General features: G+C 37.9%; 1 non-coding gene across 1 annotated transcript; it reads left to right on the top strand.

Moving 5' to 3' along the window:
• Positions 1-637: 637 nt before the first annotated feature.
• On the top strand, positions 638-709 carry Trnam-cau (transfer RNA methionine (anticodon CAU)). The gene has a single exon. It is a non-coding gene; the product is annotated as a tRNA-Met (tRNA).
• The last annotated feature ends 10,964 nt before the right edge of the window (positions 710-11,673 follow it).

Below are 11,673 nucleotides of genomic sequence, written 5' to 3'. Positions count from 1 at the left end.
TACTATTAGTCCTCGTCCTGTTTATTCGTTTTTTGAGATGACTTTACAATGAGGTGATGCAGAAAATGGCGATACGTGGCCAAGGGGTCGGGCATGGCTTTGCATAGTCGAAGTTTGCCATGGGTGCCAGTTATCCTAGTTCTGCCATTGGTGGCACGTACCGAAGAAAATACGGAGCGATATTATACAGTACTGTGAAAACAAATCTAAATAGGTAGAAATTTGATCGGTTTCTCTGGTGAGAGGATTGGGCGAACTGCACATACTATTAAATAAGAGGAAATCCAACGGAAACTAACTACAAAACACGTGAAACAAGTCACGGAAATTATTGCTGCACACGGGTCGGTACCATATAAGGTCAGTCGTTAGTAAATAAAAATGACTGCACAGGGCTGAACATTAGCAACGATTATTATCATATTCAAAGGTTATGTCAATGCAGTGAAAGGAGATGGATAACACATCTGAAAATCGACGCAGACGTCTCACGTTGGAAGTATAGACCGTTTCTTGACGTGAGTACATCGCAAGCAGTAGAGATTTCCATAGAATTTCATTAACTAAGCATTTGGAGGGCTGTTACAGTAACCCAGATCTGGAAAGCTACATTGTAATACGCCGCTAGGGAAGCATCAGCAGAGTGGCGCAGTGGAAGCGTGCTGGGCCCATAACCCAGAGGTCCGTGGATCGAAACCACGCTCTGCTAAAATTTTAATTTCATTTATTTGTTCTATTTCGTTTCTGTATCCAAAGCTGTACGAAACGTTCAGACACTGAGAAGCAATTAATAAAATTATTAATACCACTAATTTGTTAAATGACATGGAATCAGATTTGGTGTTTTTCAGTTCCTTACAACACATTCTTTTTTAGCTCAGTGCTAGATGATATTCTGTTTAAAAAAACTTATGAGACTTTTGAATGTGAGTTAACTAGTGCCAGCCAATTTAATTTCTCATTTTATTTTAATTAATCTTTTGAAAAAAGTTGGTCATAATTAATTTTTTTGTGATCGTGTGACCATTTGCATTTTGCCTCTCTGTAATATCTTACTTGAATTTTATGTGGAACTACAAAAAAATAAAATGTTAACTGAACTGTTGCAGCTATCTTTCAGGAAGTTGTGCTTAAAAAGCTTAACAGTAACAGAATTTCAATATTAAAACTTTGCAATTGTGAAAGTCATTAATCACACAAACTTTGCGTGTTGTGCATGTCAAAATGTCTATTAGCGTGTTGAAAATTTGAAAAAAAGAGTGCTGTGCAAGATTATAGCCTTCGCAATTAGCAGCTGTACTTGTATCTAAATTATGAGCTCAGTTGTATCATCTTTGTGTGTTCTTGCGTAGTTTTGATTTAATTAATTAGCAAATAGTACCAGTATGAATCATTTAACCATACTGAGAAAGCAAATAACGTAGAATTTAAACAGTTCTAGCAATGGACCTGTAAAAACCTACAAAAAATATAAAATTTTTTTAATGGGAACATAAGTGCTGTGTATATGTATGTGAATGAAACCTCCTGATAAAAGAGCTTAAGTATAGTTTGGTAACTAAGCTCCCTCCAGCCAGTGTATAAAATATAACCATTTTTGTGGATATTGCCAGTCAAATACCAAAGTTGATCGATGAAGAACAAAATGTAACACTTTCAGAGCCAGCAAAAATTAGCTCTAAAGATATCAAAGCTCAATATTCCAGCAACATAAAGTAATAAAGAAGGAAACCGACATTCTGAAACACATAAATGAGAAACATTAGAAATTATATTGTACTTGATATTAAATCAAATGAAGGCAACACAATAATTACTAAATATGAACATCACTTCAGTAGGTTACGTTGTAACCCAGTGTTAAATTACGAAAGAGCTTAAGGAAGTGACTGAATAAATCTTATTATCTATTTTTCCGGTCACAGGTACAAAACGTGATAGTCGTGTCTTATGACTCTCATTTTCAGCTCATGCTGAAAGACTCATATACTAGTGAGCCCTATATACTAGAATTCAACAAGAAAGAAATGTGACATATGAGCTGAATTCCGTCTTAAACAAAAAATGCAAATTTTTAGGTATAAAGACAACAAAAATAGTCGAGGACTAATAATCATATCACCCGCATGCCACTTAGTTTGACGCTATTAGGATTCTAGTGTTACTCTGTAGGGATTATGTCCTTGCTATGTTAATATAATGAAAAGACTCACATTTGTCTTGGACTTTAATTAGAGAGTATGTGTATCTGAACTAGTCTCAATTTGTGTAGTAAATGTATTGTTGCCAGCAGTCGTTAAAGGCTGTCAGAAGTTCATTTAGTTTCAATGGCGAAATTACTGTCAGAGAGTTAATACTTTGGCTCCATACTTACGAAATGGACTCCAGGATTCATAATCTTTAATGAAAAGTTTATTATTTTAAACAGTGGTTGATATACTCTTGTACTTATATACTATGCCTGTAAGATATTTGGAACGTTGTTTATTAGGTATTTCAATGGCTGAATCTGCTAGCATGGTGATTTATTCTTTGGAAAACACTATGATCGCATTTTCTGTTTTTTGAAATCTTACACAGTCGTAAAGATCATCAAATCTCATCACAGGAGTGTAATTGGACATATACAGATTCTGTTGATTCTATGACGACAAGTAAAGCATCGTTTCTCTACTTTTAAGAGTCTTTAACTTCTCTTTTGATGTGTTTATTTCTTGTTGACTTGGTGGTAGATATCATGTAATTGACCATGTCAGCCAAATTTATATTACAGGTGGTGGTACTTGCTGCACCCAGCTTTCAAATTAAGGACCAGGCCTTCATACTGGAGTAAATACAGTCCAAGGAAGCTACAGTTTCTTTCGACCTGTTTTGTCTGCTCCCATTTAGTTACTTTTGAAGGTCAGACACAGTAGCAGGATCACTACCGTCTTTGATTTCCTTGAGAAGCCTTTTGCTGTCTTCATTCCAGTAATTTATTCTTTGTGGTAACCTGTGGATATGGATCGTTTTGCTGCACTTTTCAGAACGCCAATGAATCTGTTACGGTTGATGAAGGTGGATTTTATCCCTCTTATGCTGCCTTCTGTTTGCTTGGAAAATTCACAAAAGCTGGCTTTTTTAAAGTTCCATCTTGGTCTTGGATAGGAGTGGGTGATGTATGTGAACAAATCATGTATGGAGCTTTATTGGACGATGCGAACTGTGGGAGAATCTGGTCAGTACGCTGCAGGGCACCTCATTGGGCGCATCTGCAGACTGTGTGATAAAGTGTAGCTCAAGTGAGCAGCCCCTTTTCCACTGGCCGGAAAAGAAGGTTGCCTTGTCTTTTGCATCGTATATAAAGTTTGAGATCTTCTGTTTCCATACAGTCACCAGGTTTTTGTTTATTTTTTTTCACATTCTTGATATTCCTGAAGTATATGGTGGCTGTAGTCTCCAGTGATGACACTTGGGTGTTGTTCTGAGGGAAGGGTGAAGAAGGCCAGTTTCATCCTTGTGGTTCGTACAGATTGACTTTAACTGTAGCTGTGAAAACATTGTCACCTATAGTTGATAGGAAGAAATCATAGTTACTAATATTGCTTGTTACATATGTTGCCAATCCATATTTAGGATGATTGTTAGCAGTTACCAGTTTAAAGCCCCGAATCTTTCTCATACTGTGAAGTTGTACACCGTCTTCCACGTGTTTCATGGACTACATTCTTACAGTGTCTACATAAACAGGTACTCTTTGCTCTGCTTATGTCTTCTACATTATTTGGTAAATTAGTACTGAAAATCCAAGCTTACGAACTTGAGAATCCTGTAAGGACCTCTTCAGGTGTCTTTCCTCCATAGACACTGACCGAGTGGTCTTTTACGACAGTTTGGTCTCCTCTTAATAGTTATTAGTCGCTTAGCACCTCCCAAGGAATGTACCTGCAGACATGAGCAGCCAAACCACTGAAAACCAAATTTCCAGTTTTCCAGTTCCATACATCTTCCATTTATTATATTTTCCACATTACTGAGCACAGTATTCATTAAAAATCTTAAATTTGAAGGATTTCTGATTTTCAGATATAATTATTCTTACAGTCATGTTCCCCCTTGGGATTGCTCATTCTGAGCTCTAAGAATTACTCACGATGAGCTCTGCCTAAAAACTATTACTTAACAGATATGCACCTGATACTGTCAACAGAAAATTAAGAAACTGGAAACAAATGAGTAACTTAATATAATATGAAGTACTGTAATTTACAAACATTTAATGTAATCATACTTTTGAGTAAGGGACTAATTTTCAGTTTATTGTTTTACAATAAATATTTATGTTTAAGTTAACTTGTATTATAATTTGACTGATTTCAACATTGTCATATCTTCCCTATTCTTCCAAATTTTTACAGCAACTGAGAAAGCTCTAATTAAATATCTGATGCTACTAAACTAAATAAATTACTATACTAAATAAGTTGAGAAAATCTACTGTAATTACTGTGGCTTCTTCAATGAGACTGTAGAAAATATCATGACTTGATAATTATCAGAAATTAGACTGTAGACTCTCATTGCAAGCCCCATTTTATTAGTAAATTTCAGGCAGCTAAAATTTAAGAAATGGGAATGAAAATTGGTAAAGTATACAGAAATAGAGGATTGAAATAAAAATGAGTGCTTTAAGAATATGTTATGTGGCAACTGCATTTTAAACTGCCCATAACATTAAGATTAAGTGTAGTATGGAAAATAATTATACTTATTGTAAATGTATGTACAGTATCTTTCAGAAACTAAGACTGTTACAACTCTACCAGTTTCATGTAAACATATGGATCTCTATCTCAGAGTAGGTGAAACACCTATTTCTGACCTTTCTTGTATCTGTATCGATTTTTCTATGTCAATTTGTAGTATTGCTTCTTTATGTATAATGTTGTACCTGCGAAGGCAAATTCTCGGACAATTTATACATGTTTCAGTTATGTGAAACTTTTGGACAATGTTGTTCAAATTATGCATGTGGTTTTAAATAACTAATAGAATCATTGTTATGTAATGTACTGTAAATGACTTGGTCCATCCTTATGGAACATAGTGCTAAATGTAAAAGATGTGGGGAAGCCTCGTAGCAACGGAAGTAACGTAGTGGAGTGGAAAAGGTGTGGATGGCGCGCAAGTGGCAACTCGTCCTTCGTAACAGGTAAGGAGTCTGGGCTGACCAGTGTTGTGGTTAACATCTCGCTAGGAGCAGTGGATCATTGTGTCTCATATTCCTGGATTTTTGAGGCCATACGAGCTTAAGGACAGTATTTATGTGCCTCAGATACTGCTTTTGGTGATACCATTACCATGACATGGTTTTTGGCCCTATAAATATATTTCCGACGCCAAGAAGGTATGTAACAGGGCGAGATCAACAGTATTGCTACGGTTGTGCCGCTGCCAGGTTTCCACTACATTGTTTATATTTGGCACTCCGTAAATGGACCAGGTATTTGTGAAATTTGGTTGATTTTATAATAATTTTGGTGTTGCTAAAAACTCTATCTTACACCCGTGATCACCCCAAATCACAAACCTGGACAGGAATCCTATCTTAGTGACTTTAATTCCGAGTATCTTGATTTATTATGAGAAAGTGGTTGAACTTTAATTTAATGTTGTGTTGTCATTTGCACAGCCAATTATATTTTTCAGTTGAGCAAAAGACTTATTTAAAGAATTATAGTTTATTGTGCTTTACTTAATTAATAATTAATGATAAGAATACTTCCCATTTCTCATACACACTGGTGTAGTTTTGTTAATGAGCATGGTTCTTCAGACCATGAATGTTTAAGGGCCCTCATGTACTACGCTAGTTAGTTAATAAAGAAATGCAAAGGTTCCTTCAGAGCCACTGTAGTTAGATTTGCACTTTGTTTAATTGCTTCAAACCAAGTTTAAGAAGGAAATATTTACTATTTTAGGTATTCTAATGCACGTTGGTTAATGTACTAAGCAATGAAGTTATAGAGTATGATCATTAACAGACCCTCCTGATTTAAATTAGAATCATTTCAAGCCTTTCCCTGTTCAGTATTGCTACTGGTTTCATGTGTGTTGACAACTGGTTTTATAAACTGTTGCTACTAGTTCATTTAAGGCACGTGTTATTGAGAGGCATGTTACTGTTTACTATCTCGTTGGTCAGTTGTTTGTTAGTAGCACATTTATCTGCAAGGTTGTGCTGTAGTATGAACAGATATAAGGAAAAAGTTTAGAATGTGTGTCAAGGAAGGTTAGGTTAGCCTCAGAACTGCCTTCTGCTTAATTATTTTGCTTCACACAAGTGTGCCTAATTAGGTTGGCGACCGGTCTTAATATGTAATGTTACAACTTGCATTTGTGCTGAGAGAACGTCTGTTCCTGACCCACATGTTTAATGTTGTTTGTACTCTGCTGGAGTGTTTCAGAAACGAATCCTAGTTGGATTGTTCTGTTTCCACCAGGTTATCTCACAACTACTTACAAACTCCTCGCAAAGCTGTAACGTTAGCATCGATTGTCGTGTGAGATGATCGGTGATGCAGTTGTATAGGGAAACGAACTTGCACTTACTTTAGGTGCATCTACATACAGTACTTAGAATCCTATATCTGATGTCCTATTCGCAATAAACAAACATAAATCAGAAGTGCAGTAGAAATTTTCATCTACATTTTGCAATTGTACCGAATTCAGGAAAAGTAGATCATGTGTAATTTCTCTTTATGAGCTGGAACAAATGTCTAATGCCATAGACCACAAATTAAGCATGGAACTGTTTACAGATTCTGCTAAAGTTAGTAGGCTGACCAATATTCACAAGATATCTCAACAGTTTTTCGTTTAGGGTCAGCAGCAGTCTCAGACTGTTCCATGACAACGTCGTTCACTGATAAGAAAATAAAATAGTAGGATGGTTGTAGGAATATGCAGGACGGCTAAGAAAAATTTATATTTGAGCTAATAGGTAGCAGTTGATTTTAAGGGGATTGTAGGAACACATGTGTGTGAAAAAAGACGAAAATTCATAGTGTCTGTTTGGAGTACTAGTGGTATTTGTGGCCTCATTTAAATGCCTGCAGGTGACTTTAAAATGATGTGTTATGGAACAAATCCGTGCGTCAGAGATACAGAAACTCAATGAATGACTGTACTACACAGGAAAAATTTTGGAAAAGAGCATGTTTCACGTTCAAGTGATAGCGATAAAAAGGTAAAACTTTAAAGTTACTTAAACTAAGGAAAATGGAGCACTTGAGGTCAGCGACTTCTTTAGAAACATGGATCATTAATGAGAGTAAAAATTTGCATATTTGTTTTATGTGTAATGCAAGAGTGACTGAGGGATGATAAATAGACAAATAATGAACGTAGATGTAGATATGTTTTTGTGAGTGGATAAACAGTTGCACTCGAAAGTTATTAATTTTCGCCAAGATGATAACTTCTGTTCGAATAAAGTCTTAATGTATACATGAACAACTTGACAAGGAGGCATACCCCTGCAAAGTGAAGTTGGCCGTTAGAAGACACCATTGCCTGGCAGCTTAATGTTCCAGCATGGTCCTTCCATTACTGCTGCAAAACTTGTAGCTAGGTTGGTCATAAAAATTAATGTCATTTTAGTGTGTCGATTGTCATTTTTCGACCACTTTGCTGATTTTAACAAGCTCTTCTGCACTAGGTACAGTCAGTTTCTGAACTACTAGTTTAGCCGCCATCTTGTAGCAATGTTGCTGAGTGCTGAATCCTCAGACTTATGGAAGTTCGCCAGTTTTTGATGAGCAAACCATTTGGTATGGTAGCAGCTGTGAAGGAGTGGTAAGGTGCAGGGCTCACATTAATTCAGACATCCTTTAAAACAAATTTATTAACAAACAACTCTTAAACAACAGTAAATATGTTGTCCTACCGGTTACTTTTATTTCTTTTAAGGGGTAGCCATTACAAGGCTTACTCTAAATTGATATTTACCCTTATGCAATATCAGGGGTAAAATACTGGTGATACAGTAGTGTCAAATTTGAGCCCAAAGCAATTATAACATCAATTGAAAGTTTCACCTCAAACTTAATAGCTGTTGTTGTTGCGGTCTTCAGTCCTGAGACTTGTTTGATGCAGCTCTCCATGCTACTCTATCCTGTGCAAGCTTTTTCATCGCGCAGTACCTATTGCAACCTACATCGATAGCTACTTGTGATAAAAAATTTAAAATCCCTAATGCTATCTCAAAAATGCATGTAATAGCCCTTTAACAAATTTATAATAACGAACTGTCAGCAGTTCAGAGCTAAAAAAAATGTTCAGATAAATTAAATTTAGCAAAAGCACTTGAAATTTAAAACCACAAATTATAGCGGGGCCCCCTTATCACAAGTTTTGTACAGACCAATTTAAAATTTTCTCATTTACGTACAGGAGTAGCAAACAATTTCAAAACGAATTTAGGTGCAAAATTCATTCAGATGAACGCCAAATTAAGAGACGTGAACCGTTCAATTGCAAAAGACAATTACGTAATTTAAGAAGAAATCTGCAGGCCTAGAATTCATTTGCTGCTACGTCAGTGGGTTTACAGAGCCGTAGTCTTGCCATATTATTTTATTTCACACGTCGGTCTTGCGTACACTTCCTGGCAATACATGACACACATCATTAAAAATGGTTCAAATGACTAAGCACTATGAGACTTAACATCTGAGGTCATCAGTCCCCTAGACTTAAAACTACTTACACCTAACTAACCTAATGACGTCACACACATCCATGCCCGAGACAGGATTCGAATCTGCGACCGTAGCGGCCGCGTTGTTCCTAACTGAAGCGCCTAGAAACGCTCGGTCACGGCGGCCGGCTCAAACATTATTAAATTGGCGTGATAAGACCTGAAACATAAATCAGATACCACTGGTCCCACACACGCATACAAAATGATGGGCCCCACCAGGGCGAACTCAGTGACAACCTTGTAATATGAACATTTAACACAAAGAAATGACCAGTCACGAAATAAAGGACTAATGGTGCCCCTCAAGGGCAGACTAGATTACAAGTTTGCAAGGCGAACAACTAAAATAAACAGATGGACAAGTACTCAATAATAAGGTTACTCAGCTTCACGTGGACTTATCCAGTTCTGTTGTGTCAATGGAACCAGGGCTCAGAGACAGTGTAGTGATGGCTGTACAGACCTACAATCGTTGCTTTAACTGCCGATCCCCTTCGGGCAACACCAGATTTCTGCAACCGAAGCGCTCTTGCATGCACAATGGGAGAAAATGTTGAAAATGTGTGTCAATTCTTAAGGAACCAAACTGCTGAGGTCATCGGTCCCTAAGCCTACATACCACATAACCTAACTTAAACTAGCTTACGCTAAGGACAACACATACAGCCACGCCCGAGGGAGGGCTCTAACCTCCGACGGGAGCAGCCACCCGCACCGTGGCAAGAGGCCCTAGACCGCGCGGTTACCTCGCGCCGCTGCAAAAGAGGGCTCCTTTCTAAATTACTGCCTCCCAAACAACGGTTCTCTCAACTACAACAGGGCTACGCTATCATTCCAGGTGCAGCTAAGTCTTCTTCCGGCACATACACGGGTTGCTCCCAGCACACGGCCCATCCCGCTACCTTCTTCGTGTCGCTGCTAACTCAAGACTCCTTCGCTGCCCTTCACACGCCGCTTCACCGACGGTGTTCGCATCACAAGCCTCTCTGGTAGAAAGGTTCTACACAACCAGCGATTCCACCAGAGAGGCACAAAGTCGAATAATACCAAAACTTTGCGGAAGGTTTCGACACACAGCACACCAATCAAGCGTCTTTTTCCTTGTTAATTGCGACTGTTCCATTAATAGTAATACCTCGAAAGTACGACTATTAATAGTAATACCTCGAACGTACGACTGCAACCGATCCACAAAATCATTCTTGCCGTGAAATGTTCCGTTGGCGTCAGATCACCGTTTGGCAGATTATCTTTTTCAGACTTTGCTTCATTTACGTGTCTATGTAAGTTTCTCCTGTTGACTGAGCAGTGACTTCCAGTCCACTATTCTAAGCGTCTTTACCATTCGTTAAAGTTATATCACATTAATTGAGCAAATAAAATTCCTGAGTATGTAACTTAGCGCCTTATTTAATTACACAGGGATAAAAAAAATGTATCCACTGTTTAAAATTCCATAACTGGCAAACTAATTGATGGAGTTGTCTCATCTTTGGTAGTGTAATAGTTTATAGTTCCGGCAGTCGCCACACAAGCGTTGTATTGTGTTGTTTTGTCAGATGACAATCGCCAGATAGTCAGTGTTTTGTTCTTAGTTGCACATTTACCGGTGAGGTGTACCTTCAGAAGCTTCAGACATCCATTTTACCTGCCATCAGAGACTTGTATGGAGACGGAAGAGTTTACTTTCAACAAAATCGTGTAACGGCGTATCACAACGAAAATCTACCAGGAAGGTGGATAGGCCGTAGAGGTGCTGTGGAGTATCCACCACGTTCCCCAGACCTAACTCCTCTGGACTTTTACCTGTGCGGAACACTAAAGGAAGTCGTTTATCGACAAAAGCCACGCACATTGGACGAACTTCGAGAATCCATCGTACATCATGTGCGAATATCCAACTGAACACGTTGCAGCCAGTAGTTTGTGCTGCAGTTCGGCGGCATCGTTTGTGTGTGGATGTTAATGGTGACCATTTCGAACACGTACAGTGATATCTTTAAGTTGTACTTTAAGCTACACTTTCACCAAAAATAAGACAACTCCGTCAATTAGTTTCCAAGTTATGGACTTTTAAGCAGTGGATACATTTTTTTGGACCCCTCTGTATTTTCGTCTGACTGCGACTCGTGTGGAGTTGTAATCTCTCCACCTGTTCTTAACTTCTGTCAATAACTGCCACAATGACACGGCCAAGCGAGAGACTGGGGATATCTAGGCCTGCAAGTACAAGACGAAGCCGATGCCTGGATAAGGTTCTGGGCAAAGACGGATATCCATTTAACAAGAAAAGACAGCAGCAGGAGGACAAGTGTTAACACTCTCTTAAGAAAGCCGTTAATAAAACTCTAGGTGAAGAAATCAGTTTCGCGACAGTAACTTTGAACAAGAAGTTCTCGGGTTTCCATCCACACTAAATGGTTAAAATTCTACTAGTATATACACAGGGTAAACTAATTCATGTTTTGTAAGAAAGTAATATATTGAACCAGAGACGGCCAAATGTAGTATCGATTGTGTAGTAGCGTCGCTGCTCAACAACGATAGCTATTTCAAGGGGCTATGGGTAATGTTTTAGAGCAACTTCAGATCGTGTGATGTATGGAGGACTGTCAAGTGTAAAGACGAGTTGTATCTGATGTGTGCTGGGTATATACTTACTCGCTATGGCCAGTAACGATATTTTTATTTGCAAGATACTATGATGTTTGCTAACTGTAAAAGGAATCTCTACAGAAGTTGGAAATAATTAAGGTAAAGAAAGTTATTTTGTTACTTATGGAATGCGCCTGTTCATAAGTGATGATTTAGACAATGTATAGCACTCACATCCAATGATTTTGTAAAGCTAATTGTTAATGTACAATCAGCTGATTGAGTGTGTTAATAGTGAGCATTATTAATTTTCAAAGAGTCAAAATAAAAGT

This window comes from Schistocerca nitens, chromosome 1 (genome assembly GCF_023898315.1).
Source record: "Schistocerca nitens isolate TAMUIC-IGC-003100 chromosome 1, iqSchNite1.1, whole genome shotgun sequence".
In the NCBI taxonomy this organism is placed as follows: domain Eukaryota; kingdom Metazoa; phylum Arthropoda; class Insecta; order Orthoptera; family Acrididae; genus Schistocerca; species Schistocerca nitens.
This window is presented reverse-complemented; position numbering and strand designations above follow the sequence as displayed.